This window comes from Mustela putorius, unplaced genomic scaffold, assembly GCF_011764305.1.
Source record: "Mustela putorius furo isolate JIRA1106 unplaced genomic scaffold, ASM1176430v1.1 tig00003972_pilon_pilon_pilon, whole genome shotgun sequence".
NCBI lineage: Eukaryota > Metazoa > Chordata > Mammalia > Carnivora > Mustelidae > Mustela > Mustela putorius.
Genome location: NW_025422115.1, coordinates 6,510,929 through 6,526,974, shown reverse-complemented (window position 1 = coordinate 6,526,974; position 16,046 = coordinate 6,510,929). Strand labels below are relative to the sequence as shown.

General features: G+C 42.6%; 1 protein-coding gene across 4 annotated transcripts in view; it reads right to left on the bottom strand.

Annotated features, from left to right (window-relative positions):
* LRRK1 (leucine rich repeat kinase 1) overlaps positions 1–16,046 on the bottom strand; it is a 123,259-nt gene that overhangs the window by 87,644 nt on the left and 19,569 nt on the right. The window contains exon 1 of one of the 4 annotated variants that reach the window (XM_045070742.1): positions 3,219–3,731. The exons of the other annotated variants lie outside the window; for them this stretch is intronic. The gene's annotated coding sequence lies outside the window, so the exon portion shown is untranslated. Of the gene's footprint in view, positions 1–3,218; positions 3,732–16,046 lie in introns of those variants that run through there. 4 annotated transcript variants of the gene reach the window in all.

Genomic DNA, 16,046 nt, shown 5'->3' with positions numbered 1-16,046 from the left:
TGTTTGGGGTCTTTACAACCGTTCACTTATGTGGCTAATGTATCACACACACTCAGCACCATTCACGAAACACCAGTGCAAGATGACTGTGTCTGAGTATTTTTGCAAAGAGCAATCAGAAAACGACTCAGTGTGTAAGTGGCCACACTTCTGAGTAAGGCAGCCTTGCTCCCCATCACACGCTAGGGATCCCATTAATTATTCACCATCAGAGACCCTGGGACATCGGAGAGCTGGCTGGAAGGAGGGAGGCGCTGGCAGGTTGCGAGGAGGCAGAATCAAAAGCAACAGCATGCATTAGAAGAGGCACTTAATTATGTCATTGCTCATCTTTAAAAATTAAATATTTCTCTTCTCTCTGCAAAATACAAGTGTGTGTGTGTGTGTGTGTGTGTGTGTGCACGCATGCACGCGCACGTGTGGGTACAAGCAAGTATGAAATGACCTCTTCTGTTTACTGTAGGAACATAAATAAAAACAGTTTACCTTCAGTCCCAGTTAAGCAACTCCGAGAAGGGAGTTAGGGTGCGTGTCAAATTCTTGTGCCTGGTGGCTCAGTCAGTTAAATGTCTGCCTTCTTCAGCTCAGGTCATGATCCCGGGGTCCTGGGATCCAGTCCCTCACAGGGCTCCCTGCTCAGCAGGAAGCCTGCTTTTCCCTCTGCCTCTGCCTGCCACTCTGCCTACTTGCACTCTCTGTCAAATAAATAAATAAAATCTTAAAAAAAAATTACACGGGGGATTTTACTTTCACTTGACTTTTAAATAATGCAGCATATGTGCAGTAAATGAGGTAATCAGAGCCAAGACTCTGCTCGATTCTATTTATATATTTTTTAATATTGCTGTGTTTTCAGTTTTGAATGTGATTTTCCTAGGTTGTGTGGATCGCGCAGGTGCACCGTCACTGAGGGTTCTAGGACAATCGAATTGCTGGGAGGACATTATGGGGAAACATCTCCTTGTGCACATGCATTTAATTTAATCTGCCAACTTCTTTTAATTTTCTGAAATTATAAAGAGAATGGTTAACATATATTTATATTGAAAAGGGGAGGAAAAAAAGACCACAATGCTAATAGTGAGTATTAAGGGTGGGCTGGGATAGAATTAATAATGGAATTAGAGAAGATTTTTCTTCTTTATTTTCCAAGTTCCCCATAATGGAATTAAATGAATTTATTTAATGGAATTAAATAAAACTATTTTAAAATTTAAAAAGATTACAGAAGTAATACAACAACACATTCTCACTGAAAATAAAAATATAGAACTACATCATGGAAAAAGCAGAAACCTCTCTTCCCCACCATAATACACCTTTTCTTAGAGGTAAATATTTACTTTTGTAGTACTTTTCCTCCAAATAGTACAGTTTTGTAGCTGAGAACTGGTGACCTCTGATTTACACTTAAAGTGGAGGGATGTATTTATCCTATGAGAGATTATTTTGTGATCTGTGCCTATTTCTCAACCACTGTCCATATTAAATTCTTGTATTCAGTAAATAGGACAGTTCTCAATATTTTTCTCACATGGATATACAACTCATATTAAAAATATAAACACTCAAATGTATTCTATTTCAAGAAAATATTAATGTGCCAAAGAAGCAACTAGAACCCATAGGAAAACAATCACAGAACATTAGAATGACTCAGCTTCAAAATTAAAAAAAAAAAAAATTCCTTTCAGTTCTCCATTACAACGTCATTACTTTCTTATATAGCAATAAACATTCCATAGATAGATAGAGACACACACTACAAATAGGCATCTCACTTGCTTTTAATGCAAAATTAATATGCTAGTGAAGTAAGTTACCAAGTAAAGGAGCAGAAGGGAAAAAACCAAGGGCACTTTTTTTTTTTTTTTTGGTAGTGTTACTTGCTTGATTTTAGGAGTTTGTTCGTTAGAAGTAGGAGTCAGTGAGAGAACACTGCAAATACAGTGGATGGCTAGGGTTATGGATTCAGCCCTATTCTATAATAATAGAATTATTAAGAAGATAAGAAACATGTACTGTCAGCCATGAGGGGGTAAATGGACAACACATCTGCAGTTGGCGACAAATGTTAATATCTACAAAGCCTGGTATTTAATATGGTATTTAATATTTGAATATGCTGGACAGGGACAGTAATTAAAGTTCATTATATGAAGAAGTATTGGGTTAAAACAATATTTAAAAGCCTGTGCAATGAGGACATTATTTAGTCCTCGATAATCACTTTCCATTTAATATTCTATTTATAAACAAATACTTTCAGTAACACTGTATGTGCTCAGATTTGGGCATTTTGAAGAGAAATAGGTTTGGTTGCCAATGACCGGGTGTCTAAATATCATTTCTGTAATTCAGGTTCTAGAAATACAAGTTATTTTGACTATAGAAAACTAATGGGAATTATTCTCTTATTTGGGAGAAACAGTAAAATAGAATTCCATGAATATTATAGTGATGTCCACTATAAAAGCCATGTCCCTTACATGCACAGTTCCTTGTGGATGTCCCCCCTTAAAGAGTCCTCCTTTGTTTGTCGGTGCAGAGTCTGTCCTGTTCTCACACCCTTTTTGTTGTTGTTGTTCTGTCCTTATAACCTAAGGAGAGTCTTACCTTTCCTTTAAGAACAGCATTTGATGTCATCCCTCCCGACCCAAAAATCAGAATAAAATTCTCTCTCTACCGTTTTTTTTCCTACAAATCTAGGGACAATAGAGAGGTAATATAAGAATATATACATACATACATATATATATACACATATATATGATCATGTAACAATATATAATTATATTACTATTATATAATTATGTTATAATTATATAGATTATGTTATAGACATATATAACATATATTATACTTAATTCTCTCTTCGCCTCCAAAGAAAACACATATGATGGAAAGACAATGTTGTCTGTCAATTCAAAATCTGTTGCATCCTAGGTATCTCCCAGAAAAGACACATTTTACTTGCACACCCATGAATTTTTTTTTATTATCTTCATCTCTATCAATAGAGTAGCAAAAAGTAAAAACATCTCTACCAAGCTCCAGTTCACAGCAAAGCAAGCAGAAGTAAACTTCAGTATGCTACTGACCTGGTCACATTTGCTCAAGGACCTTGCCGTGCCATCGTCCTCCGAGTCCCTATGCAGGGGGCGGGGGCCGTCCCTCCCCGGAGGGGATACCACCCTCCTGGCTCTGCAGGGGCTCACCTGCTGTAGCTCCAGGTTTCCCAGCCTTCAGCTGGAAGGGTGCTTCTTTCTCTGCAGCTATTATTACTCTAGGATTTTAGCCTCAGTAAGCGGTTTTCATCTCTGGGTCGAATTACGGTGAAATCCAACCCTTTATTTATTCGAGGAAGAGGCAGAGGCTGGGGGTGTGTGGAGGGCGACATGACCCCCAGGGTGACCCCCAGTGATAATTCCTCAGCAGCTCCAGATGGCTGGGGCTCAGCCCCATCACGCGGGGCCGCCTGGATGGACCAGCATCAGCAAAGAAAGCGCAGGGAGCGAAGGCATCCTGGCTCATGGCTCACGCAGAACAGCGCTGGGCTCTGGCAAGGGAGGCTGAGTGCTTCCCGTACCTCGGAGGCTCGCAGCACAGATGCACAACTTCTCTGTGGATCTTCTCACCAAATGGGTTTTTATTAATAGAAGAGGGATGTGCAGTTATAGATACAAACAGCTCACACAAGGGAGAAGCGCAAGTAAAAATGCTATTTTCATTAGAAATAAAAAATATATATACAATTAATCACCTGATGCTATGTGATGCCCACCGGGCACAGTGAAAAATCTAATAAATTCTAACCTTCGTTGCTGGTTAGAGTGCGGTGACGTTTGTTATTGTGGGAGGCTGGACAAATTGCATGGCTGTTTCAGAAAGCAATAGGACAATATTAACAAGACCCCATTGTTCTAGGAAGAAATAACAGGGCACACCCAGAAAGAGTCATTCCTAAGGTATGACGCAGCCCAGCCGAGTTACCTACATCGGAGGGAAGAACCCGCTAACCCCGGAAATGGCTGATATCAGGGAATTAGTGAATGGCTTATGGTAAAGGCAACGTCTAGGTGCCCAGTGCTGACTGGTGCTCGATTTTTGTCATTTAATCTAATGCTCACGGCGACACTCTGCATGGCTACCATTTTATAGATGAGGGAAGCCAGGATGCAGATGTTACAACAGATAATAATGAAGACTAATAACGAAAAATGCTTCCATAACATTAACTTAAAAGTGTAAGATATGGGCACAGACGGAAGCATCACGGGGAAATACCTAACAGTTGGGTGACACCATCTGAAAATATGCAAAATAAGAGAATTTACTCCAAGTTGGTAGATAATATGGGATTAAAAGAAAGAAAGGTTTCTAATGTGAAAGTCTATTATTTTCATTTATAAACACTGAGTCTGCCTCTTTCTCTGTTTGGAAAGAAAGCCTAACATTCCATGTATGTTACCTGCCTTCAGCAGAGCAATGAGTGGAATTTTTTTTTTTTAATTTGGGTTTTTCTGAGCTTTCTGGTATTTTTGTTCCTCACCAAGTGTGCATTGACTTTGAAATGAAAAAAAAAAGAAATTACAAGATGAAAGACATCCAGTCCACGTTTGACTGCTTCCACCTTGACTTCATGATGGCCCTATCTAAGCTGAAGGAACCAACTGTTGGAGAAACCAATTGTTTCAGTTCTGGGAAAAGCCAGAGAACAAGAAAACCCCTTGGGACAATAATCTGTAAGCATGTCGCAGATTTTTAAAGATAAAATAAAATGGTCTAGTAATAATATTTAGTATGCCAGTAATCAGTGCCATTTATCGAGTTCTGCCTGATGATGTAAGGGATGTCATCACCACCCTCCATGAGCTGCCCAGGGCTCTGAGGCATCAAAGAAACTCCCCCTATTCAGCTCCCCACAGCGGAGATGGGACTTGGACCTGTCCCCAACACCTGCCACCGAAGTCCGACCCCTAACTCCCCAGGCTGTGCGCTCTCAGCCAAACATATCCTGCCTATCCAGAACATTATGTGCTTGGCAAACACATAGGAGCTAAAAGGTGAGATGATCCTATCTCATTAGATGCAAAAAACCAGAGGAAATGATGGACATCAACTCCTCCATGAATTTTCTGGGACAGCGGAAGAGAAACACAGCAATACAGAGTACAGAGCTACAAAGACGAATTCTTTCCTTGCTTAGTTCCTCTTCCAAAAATTCATTTATGCTCCTTCAAATGCTCCTTCATTCTAGAAATATCATACATCCAGTATACACTGATCTAGACCCCGGGGACACAGCTAGATGGAAACGGAAGGAAAAGCTAGCGTGTGAGACTATCTTCTTCCCAGATTTTAAACATCTACCACAGAAACCAGGCTCAAGAGACTTGGGACTTGCCCTGGTAAAAGAAAGAGGAACCATCCTTCTGGGGAAATAAAAATAACAGAAGTAAGACAGTTCCTTTATTTAATACATAATATAAGATGGCAGAATCTGAGGACAGAAATAGAAATCAGTCACACTGTGGGGAGACGATTGTGTTTATAAACACGGAGGGTTGAAGGCCACCCCTTATCACAACAGTCCGGCTTCTGGGCAACTGATTTCCAAGGGAATAATTCCACACATTTAAAGACACGATGCCAAAAAAAAAAAAAAAAAAAAAAAGTATGAAGGCACTGATTGTTTTGCAGAGCAAAGAAGGGTGGTTATGCCAAGGACCTAATGCATTCTAAATGCTTATGGTGTTGAGCACATGGAGGGACACTGTCTTTCTGTCAGATAGACCGACAGAAGGAAAGACCCCAAGATGGTAGGTAACTCTCTGTTTTCTTTATGTGGTGGAATTTGAGGGGATCCCTCCCCTTTGCTCTATTTTCTAGTTCCTTCTGGAACTGCTGACATGGAGGAGTGGTTTTTAAAAATATACTTTTCAGGTTAGCAAAGTAGAACTTCTGGCTGAATCCAACTTCTTCCTCTTAACAAGGATGGGCACAAGGGAAGGGAGAAAAGATCTCAGCCTAGAGGGAAATGAAGCATGAGGCAGCCAGATTTTTCCAGTGGTGTCCCCAAAGCTATGAACGATGCTAGAATGTGCTAATGGAAATGCCATTCAACTCGGATTGGGTTCAGGTCCTAGCTTCTTGGCTGCTTAATGGCTGCATGGTCTTGACATGGGTTTGTGTCTGAATCTTGTCACCTCTTGTAAAAACAATGACAAAAAGACACATTAAAAAACTACTGTAAAATTCATGACCAAAAAAAGACGGGCTCACAAATGGGGGTTATTTGCAGGAAGCCTACCCTCCTGCCCCCCACCCTCCTCACACTGAAGTCTCCTTCCCACCGGGGACTCTGGGCCCCCTCAGCCTTCACTCCTGTGTCTCTCCCACCTGGAAGGAGACGACTCCCCTTCACCATTTATCAAAATTCTCCTCCTGCTTCCAGGCTTGGCTATTCCCCAGGGAAGACTTGGGGGCCACTCTCCGTGGGCTCCCCTCTCCTTCTTTTGCCTGGCCAAGACCATTCTCTTGTGAAGTGTCTGAACCCCCTCCTTTCTGCCCAGTAGTGCTGCAGCCTGGGGCCTACTTCCTCAGAGTCACGTGGGCCTCGCACTGTGCCACGCACACAGGAGCTGCTCATCCAGAGCTCCTTGCACTTAATTTGTTGAACCTCCAGAGCTCTCCTTCTGTCAGTAAGGGGTTCCCCTACACTCTTGCTCACCAGCAGTATCATTCAACATGTGCACGGTGGGCACCGACTTCTCTGGGTAAAAGAGGAGAAGGAGGTCTTCAGGCCTTTCTGGATTTACTTTCCATGAATGGCTTCATTCTGGCCCTATGGCCTTGCCTGCATGTGTTCCCCCCCCAAACCTGCTCCCGCAGAGCTGCAGTGGGGTTCACGTCAGGTCAAAATCTAGACTGTTTCAAGATCATACTCCGGGACTTTCCAGTCCATGAAGGTATCCCAGGACTAAAACACGCTGTGGGAGGAGGAGGCCCGGGGTACCCACAGCCACATGCAGGAGTGGAAGAGTGGAAAGGCCTTGGCCCCTCCTTTCGTACCCAGCTGGCCAAGCATCTCTATATCACCCCCTTGTGCCTCCTGGAGGTCACAGCAGCACCTACCTCACAGGGGTGCTTGTAGGGTCCAATGAATGGAAGTATGTTAGCATGGAAAGCGCTAGAACATGACCTGACCCTAGTGAGCTCTAGATTGATGCTAGCTCTTACTATCTTCCCTTGAAATTAAGTGAAATGTGGCCTGTGTCTAAGAATCTTGTTAAGTCCTCTGGCATCTGAGGTCAATCATGTGAATTCAAATGGACAAGCTGGTGATTTTCTATATCTGCTCTACTGAACTCTGGGTCAGATGTGAGTGGGGGCCAAGCAGTGGGAGAAAAGGGCTTGCCTCTAGCATCCCTGAGCTTGCGGGGGAGCAGGGGTATGGATGCACCCCAAATGTCTGGGCACCCCAAATTCCAGATAGTGCGGTGTATGCCGGTGGACACAGCCAGACCCGTGCACACTGCCTCGCACCCAGCTGAAGCTCAATAAATAGGCGTATAAGTGCTACTGGCCAACATAAGGGGCCTCCATTGTTTACTCTGGCAGTGACCTTATCTAAAAATGCTGCTGAATGAGATCAGCCAAGTTCAAGTAAGGGGCTTTAGAGTTCATTTTGATTAACAGCTCTCTTTTAAGTTGGTCTCCGTTCATCAGGGATGCTCTAACCAAATACCACAGACTGGATGACTTATAAATAACAGAAACTTGTTTCTCCCCATTCTGGAGGTGCAAAGTCTGAAATCAGGGTGTTAGCGTGGTTAGCGAGAACCCTAGGCTGGACGGCTGACCTCTCACTACATCATTGCCCGGCAGAACGGGCCAGGGGGCTCTGTGGGGTCTCTTCTGCCAGAACACTAATCCTATCATCCTTGTGACTCAATCAAGGCCCAAAGGACCCACCTCCTAATACCATCACCTTGGCGAGGAAGGTTTCAGGGGACACAAATATTCAGGCCAAGGCAATGATCTTATTTAAAAGCATGGGAAATGCCCGATAATATTCCCATGTAAGAGGTAACCTTATATTTAATATAGTTTTTAATCCTGAAGGCAGTGTTCAGAGTTAACTGCTTGGTTAATCACTGGAAAATCTCTGTTAGGAAATGACTGTGATTAAAAAAACAAACAAGCAAACAAACAAACAACAACAACAACAAAACAAAAAACTGGTTATCATCAAAAGCCTGACCAGCAAATTGATACTTTCTCCCAGGAAAGGTGCTAGGAAACCAATGCTCACTGTCCCTTCTCAAAGAGGAGAGTGGCCCAGGACAGGAGTCAGGGCAACCTTCCCCAAAAAGAGCATGCTAATAAATGGTGTTATGTACAACTGTGTGGGGGGGGGGCACATGGGAGAGACACGGTCAGATCCATTCCTCACCGAGAAACCAGGATGGTTCCACATGGATCAGACAGACGAATGTAAAAAAAATGAAATCTCAGAAGCAATAGAAGAAAACAGGTGAATTCCCTTTTAACCTAGGAGAGTGTAGCCTCTTAACTGTGACTCAAAACCCAGTAGCAATAAAAGACTAATAAATCTGACTATAGTGTTATTAAGTATAAGTGTTATCAAGTATAATTCACATATCATAAAATCCACTGATTCCATTTACATGAAATGTCCTGAACAGGCAAAGCTACAGAGACAGAAAGTCAATTTGTGGTTGTTATCAGCTGGGGGAGGGACAGGTAGAGAAGGACTGCTCCTGGGGACAGGGTCTCTTTCTGGAGGGATCAAAGTATTTTTTACCTTTAGAGGACTGATGACTATTGCGTGATGTCAGGAATATATTAAAAACCACTGAACTGTGTGCCCTAAGATGGTGAATTTACAATGTGTGAAATTTTTTTTTTTTTTTTTTTTGCACATAGATATCCAGCTGTCCCAGTACCATTTGTTGAAAAAAATGATTATCTTCCCTCTGAATTACATTTGTGCTCTTAACAAAAATCATCTGACCGTAAATGCAGGGGTTTATTTCTGGATTCTTAATTCTCTTCCACTGATCTCTATGTCTACCCTTACGCCAATCCCACACTGTCTTGATTATTACGACTCTGTAGCACATTTTGAAATCAGGTAGTGTGAGTCCTTCAACTTTGTTCTTTTTCAAGATCGTTTTGGCTATCGAGTCTCCTTTGTTTCCACATACATTTTAGGATCAGCTTGTCAGTTTCTGTGACTCTTTCAGCTGGGATTTCTTATAAAGACCGCATATGCAGACCAATTTTGGGATTACTGCCATGTTAACATGACTAAGTCTTCCAACCCATGAACACAGGATGGTTTTTTCACTTATTTAGGGTTTCTGTAACTTCCTTCAACCATGCGTTGTAGTTTTCAGTGTATCAATCTTGTAATTCTTCTGTTACATTTATTCTCAATCGTTTTATTCGTTCTGGTGTTACTACTAATGTGTTTTAATTTCACTTTCAGGCTGTTCATTGAAAGTATATGTAGAGTACAACTGATTTTTACATTTCGATCCCGTATCTTAAAAACTTGCTGAACTGACTTATTAGTTCTAAGTTTTGGTAGATTCCCTAGGATGTTCTGTAGAAAATATTATGTCATCTCCAAATACAGATAGTTTTACATATTTCTTTACAATCTGGATGCCTTCTATTTCTTTTTCTTATTTCATTATGCTGGCTAGACACTTGAGTGTAATGTTGATTGAATTTGTGACACTAGAGATTGTGGTTTTGTTAAGAAAGCATTCAATCTTTTATAATTAAATATGATGTTAGCTGTGGATTTTTAATAGATGTACCTTATCAGGTTGAGGAAGTTCCCTTCTACTGGCTGACTGAATTTTTTTTTTTTTTTAACATCAAAGGGTGTTGGATATTGTCAAATGCTTTTTCTGTGTCAAGATGATCATGTGGTTTTTTTCCTCCTTTTTTCTGCTACTTCGATATATTACATTGATTGATATTAAACCAAGCTTGCAATCCTTGGGTAAATCCCAGCTAGTCATGTTTTTATCTATTACTGGATTTGGTTTGCTAATATTTTGTTGAGGATTAACTTCTGTATTCATAAAGAGATATTGGTCTGTAGTTTTCTTGTGGTATCTCTGGTTTTGGTTTTAGGGTAATGCTGGGCTCCTAGATTGGACTGGGGAATATTGCCTCCTCTCTTACTTTTTGGAAGCGTTCGTGAGGTTGATGTTAATTCTTTAAATGTTTGGTAAAACTCACCAGTGAAGCTATCTGGGCCTGGCTTTTCTTTGAGGGAGTTTTGGGATTACTAACTCAATGTAGCTACTTTTTGTAATTCTGTTCGGATTTTCCATTCCTTCTTGAGCCAGTTTAGATGGAATTTATCTTTCCAGGAATTTATGCCCTTCATTTAGGTTACTGAATCTGTTGGTGTACAATGTGCTTGGTATTCTATCATAATTCTTTTTATTTTTGTACAATTGGCCATGATGTCCCCTTTTCATTCCTGATCTTAGTAACTTCAGCCTTGTCTCTTACTTTTCTTGGCCAGTTTAAGCAAAAGTTTGCCAATATTGTTGATTTTTTTTAGAAACCAACTTTTGGGCTCACTGATTTTCTCTCTTGTTTTTCTAGTCTCTATTTCATTTACTTCTGCTCTAATCTTTGTTCTTCCTTCTGCTTGCTTTGGGTTTAGTCTGTTTATCTTTTTCTAGTTTCTTAAGATGGAAGGTTAGGTTATTGATTTGAGATCTTTCTTTTTAAATACAGATGATCATAGCTAGAGATTTCCTAAGCTCTACTTTAGCTGCATTCCCTAAATTTTAACATGTTGTGTTTTTGTTTTCATTCACCTTGAAGCATGCTCTAATAATTTCTCTTGTGATTTCTACCCTAACCTGATTACTTATGAGCATGTTGTTTCATTTCCCCATATTTGTGAATTTCCCAAACTTCCTTCTGTTATTGATTTATAATTTCATTCCATTGTGATCAGAGAACCTATGTTGTAGGATTTCAATCCTTATAAATTTGTTGAGGCTTGTTTAAAATTCAAATAGGTAAGGAACACCCCACACACAAAAGTCTGTGTGCCACAAAACAGGGTAACAAGACAAATGACAAGAAAAAAAACCTGCCTTAAATCATAGGGTTAAAATGATAAAACATGCATCCATAAGTAATGATGGCAGGGACAGAGCCTGTAAGAAGGTGTCCCCCCTTCCAACTCCCACTCCCCCACCTCCCAGGCAGTCTGAATGCACCTACCCTCCAGACACATACATACACCAGGACAAGCTGAATTTGGGGAAAACACCTGGGGATCTCTTGAGAGAATAATGAGATTAGAGATTGAGGACAGAGACGCTATTTTGTGAACTTCTGAGGAAGATTTGAGCGGAGGAGTTCTGAGGTTTGGCTGTGCACTTTAAGCGGAATTCCCCACGGATGCCTTGTCAAGAAACTTCAGTCAAGATTTAAGCTGCTCTGTGATTTTAAGATTCCAGACTGAAGTTTCCTTGAAATACATCACTGTATTGTGATGACAGAGCCACAAAGTGGCTCAGATTCCCCTGGATCTCACATAAATATTCATTTATCTTCCACTCCTTTATTTTTTTTTTTAAGATTTTATTATTTATTTATTTATTTATTTATTCAAAAGAGAGAGAGAGCGCAAGCACATATGCAGGAGGGGCTGAGGGAGTGAAAGAATGTCAAGCAGGCTCCGTGCCCAGGATGGAGCCCGACGTGGGGCTCGATCTTACAACCCTGAGGTCATGACCTAAGACAAAATCAAGGGTTGAACGCTTCACCCACTGAGCCACACAAGCACGCCTTCCACTTCTTCTTTTTTTTTTTTTTAAACAAATAGATTATACCATGATTCTGTTCTGCAACTTGCTTTTCCCACCTAAAATTTCTTCTGGTTCTGCACATGGAGACCCAGACATCTTATTTTATGGCAGTTCTTTGTCCTCACCAGTGGACTTTTAGGGCATTTCTAATTTTTTTTTTTTTGTAATTCCCTTTCATGCTGTGCTGAACAGCCCATGTGTGCATTTCTGCTCATCTGTGACCTGTATCTTCAGGTTAATTCAAAGCAGTGGGAGAAGAGACTCTATTGAGCCTTACTTTTGATAAAGATGGCCAATTTACTTTTCCAAAAGTTGTACCAATTATAGCCTTACTTAGTTATCAACTCAAGATTAGTTAAAAATATGAACAATGGAAGAAAAATTATATCCTTGCTTATATAAAATTATATCAAACTTTCTGATTTTTGCTAATTTGAAAAACAAAATAACATATCTCATGGTTGGCTCTGGTTTGCATTTCTTTCCATATCAATGACATTTAGCAAATTTTCATTGGTAGACCCACCATTTCTATCTTTTTCAATGAACAAGGCTCTCTACTTCTATTTTGTGGTTCATTTGGAAATTGGACTGTTCTTTTCCCCATCGATCAGCAAGCACTCTTTGTGGTACATGTTGAAAGTAATTTTTACCTGCTTGTTGTTTGTCCCTTGAGGAGGATTTTCTGCAGAAGAGTGCCAACTCTTACGAAATCCTGTTTATTAATCTCCTCTATGTTAACTAGGTTTGTGTTGTGGTGATAGCTTTTATGTACAAATGTGTGGAAGAGGGAAGGTACATACCAGTAGCTGTGACCAGCTACATTTTGTATAAAGGAGGGAGAAATAAGAATCTGGTTTTGCTTGTGTGCATACAAACAAAGCAATCCTGGAATGACATAAGAATCTAAGAACTGTAGATTGATACTTAGGGTTTTGGAACCCTAAGTGTGATCTGAAGATCTGTAGTCAAATGGCTAAAGTTTTTGAATCTTGGCAAGGGGGAAAATAATGAGGTCATTTGCTCTTCCTTTTCCTCTGCATATCTTCAGGCAGAGATCCACACCCTCAAGTTCAAACAACAAAAATTGACTCCAGCTGATCCGCCTCAATCCTGGGACGGCCATCTGCCTTCAAATCCAAGCGCAAGAGAAGCAAAAAGGCAGGATTGGGGATCCCGCGTGGCTCTCAGAGTTCTAAGTCCGTGCACATAACATTTGCATGGGGATTTGAGGGGAGCCCCACGCGTCATTAGGGGGATGACAACGTGGCCTCTGAATGGTTAAAAGCCAAAGCCATGGACGCCTACGAGATAATGCTTAACAGAAGCCAAGGCGCGCAGCCTCTCTCCATTGCCCTAAGACAGAAACACAGAGGAGAGCGTCCGTCTAAGCAGGAGCCGACATTCCAGGGAGCTGGGCTGGTCTGGGGCCGGGTTTCTAGTGTGGGGCGGGGGTGCACCCTGCCGTCCGTGGTTGTTGCCTTCACGGTCCCTTTTCCTATTTGTCAGTGTCCACGCACGCAGTACAAGCTTTCTCCACGCAGTATTAGCACCGGCCGCCTGACAATAGGGCTGTTTGTTTTTATAAGCGATATCCTGATTATTAAAGCGAGGAGCTCCTCGATTCTCTGTGACCACAAACATCCCAAGAATGCCTGGGCTCGGGACCATGGCCCTTGACCCACCAGAACCTGCCTCCCGGCGCCCCGTACCATTCCTCCATGACCCGTGTCCCAGGCTTTCCCTCTGGACGGCGGGAGGCTGAACGCTATTATTCTTGACACTCAAGAATATTAGAACTTCAAACCTTAGTAAGAGGGCCTGTCTCTTCCCTGAGACATTTGCATTTTGCTGATTTGGCCAAGAGGGGGGAAAAAAGAAAAGAAAAAAAAAAGAAAAAAAGACTCTGAACATGAGGGAAGGAAAGATTTTGACTTTAATGAAATGTTTTGGATTTAAAACTTTAATCGACCGACTTTTAATTCAATTAAGTTTTAATTAAAACGATTCTATTTTGAGGACTGGATCTGGGCTCTGCGCTTTTTAGTTCTATCCACATTTGAACATGAGGACCGGCCCCATCCTCAATCCTGTGCCTTCGAATAAAATCAAAGACACCTCCGTATTTAAGAACTCCCATTTTAATCCTCAGTATTATTGATCATTTTCCCTGGCAGAAATCCAGCCCAGGGGAGGCTAGAGAACTTGCCCCACAGAGAAAGAGAAAGAAATGGACACAAATTGAGGGGCTACGGATCACACAAGCGGGGGTTCACACCTGTCTGGTGTTAAGTATTCTGCGAACACATTCTAACAATGCCTATATTACAGAGAAGGACTAGGCTGTGGAAAGACTAGGATTTTTTTTTTAAGATTTTATTTATTTATTTGAGAGAGAGCGAGAGAGAGCATGAACAGGGAAGGGGCAGAGGAAGAGGGAGAAGCAGACTCCCCACTAAGCACGGGGCTGGACGTGGGGCTCCATCCCAGGACCCTGAGATCATGACCTGACTAAAGGCAGATGCTTAACCGAATGAGCTACCCAGGCGCCCCAGGAACCAGAATTTGAAACCAGCTCCCTCTGACTGCAAAGTTCACATTATTGCCATTGTCACCCACTTTTTCCCACAAACTACACACTTCAGAGATATCAAAAAGATGCTAGAAGATAGAATTAAGACAGCAGACTGAACTCTGACAGAATCATCACCTCCTGCCCCAAATCCTTGGAAATTTTATTAAAAAGAAAAAAATTACCTGGAGCCCCTGGGTGGCTCAGTTGGTTGAGCATCTGACTCTTGGTTCCAGCTCAGGTCGTGATCTCAGGGCCATGAGATGGAGCTCCACACCGGGTTCTGGGTTCAGTGGGGAGTCTGCTTGGGATTCTCTATCTCCCTCTCCATCTGCCCCTTCCCCTCAGCTTGTGCTCTCTCTCTCTCTCAGATAAATAAGTAAATCATTAAAAAAAAAAAATACTAGCACAAGAAAACAAAAAGGACACCTGAGAGGATAGGATATCACAGTGCATCAGATGGAGAAGGTTCGAGCAGTGCTCAGAGCATAGAGGAAGCAGGAGGGCCACCACGGTCACCAGCAGGGGACTGCAGGGAGGGACAACCCACAGTGAGCCCCCGTCCAGCCTTTGCTGGACAGTGGGGCAGGGGGCAGGGTTCTGCCTCTTCTGTACCAGATGGGAAGTGTGGCACTTCTGGCGGTAAGTGACACCCGGGAGGCTCATGAAGCCCCACCCCCCACCACCAAGAAGACAGGCTCTAGGCACACTCCCAGGGAAGCAGCCACAGTCAGTCTCTCTGCCCTTCTCTCTGTAGGCGGCGGTGACTGATGGCCGCATTCGCAGACAACCAAGGGGAATCCCAGCCCCAGAGATCAGCATCCAACTCCACAGCACAAACATTTGAGGAAGATGAACACCATAAAGAGAAGCACTTGGTTTCACCTACCGAGCCCACAAGCAGAGGGCAGATTAGCAGGAAGAGACCTTCCTACCCTCCACTCCCATGCACAGGAAGTAAGGCGAAATTAAGCTCTCTGCTTATAGCCGAGGACCCCGCACCACTGGAAGCACAGGGTCCCTGGGGCAGGAGAAGGTGGGGGCATATCCCCTCTCAGCCCTCCTTGGGCCCGAGTGTCCCCGAGGGGAAGTGCGCATACAGTGACAATACTTGCACAGGCAGGGTCTTGCCAGGTCTGAGAGCAGGCATTGCTTTCTGTACCCTTACATACTGCTCGGGGTTCGGTGGGGGTGGGGGGGGTCGACACATAACCCAGTCACTGTGATAAGAGAGTATGGGCAAACTCTGGATTCTCCCAGTCCTGATAAAACAGCCACCACCCTCAACCACGAGGAAAGGACCGAGGCAGTGCCTGAGCTTCTTTAAGCAGCATCTTGGGCTCTGGCTTTCCAGCATCTCAAGGGCCCGTCTCCACCCAGAAGCAGTATTTGCAAAGCAAGAACAAGACCTCAGAATGAGTATGAATGATGTCTTCCAAAGTGATAGGAGGACATGGCATCCACAAACAAGCCTTGACTAAAAAGCTCAGAAGTGAAAATTACAAGAGTTGCACAGGAAGGCTCACTGCATGGATGGCAGAGTGGAACGGATGCGGCTGGCGGACGCCTCCGTCACCTGCAAGGACAAGCGG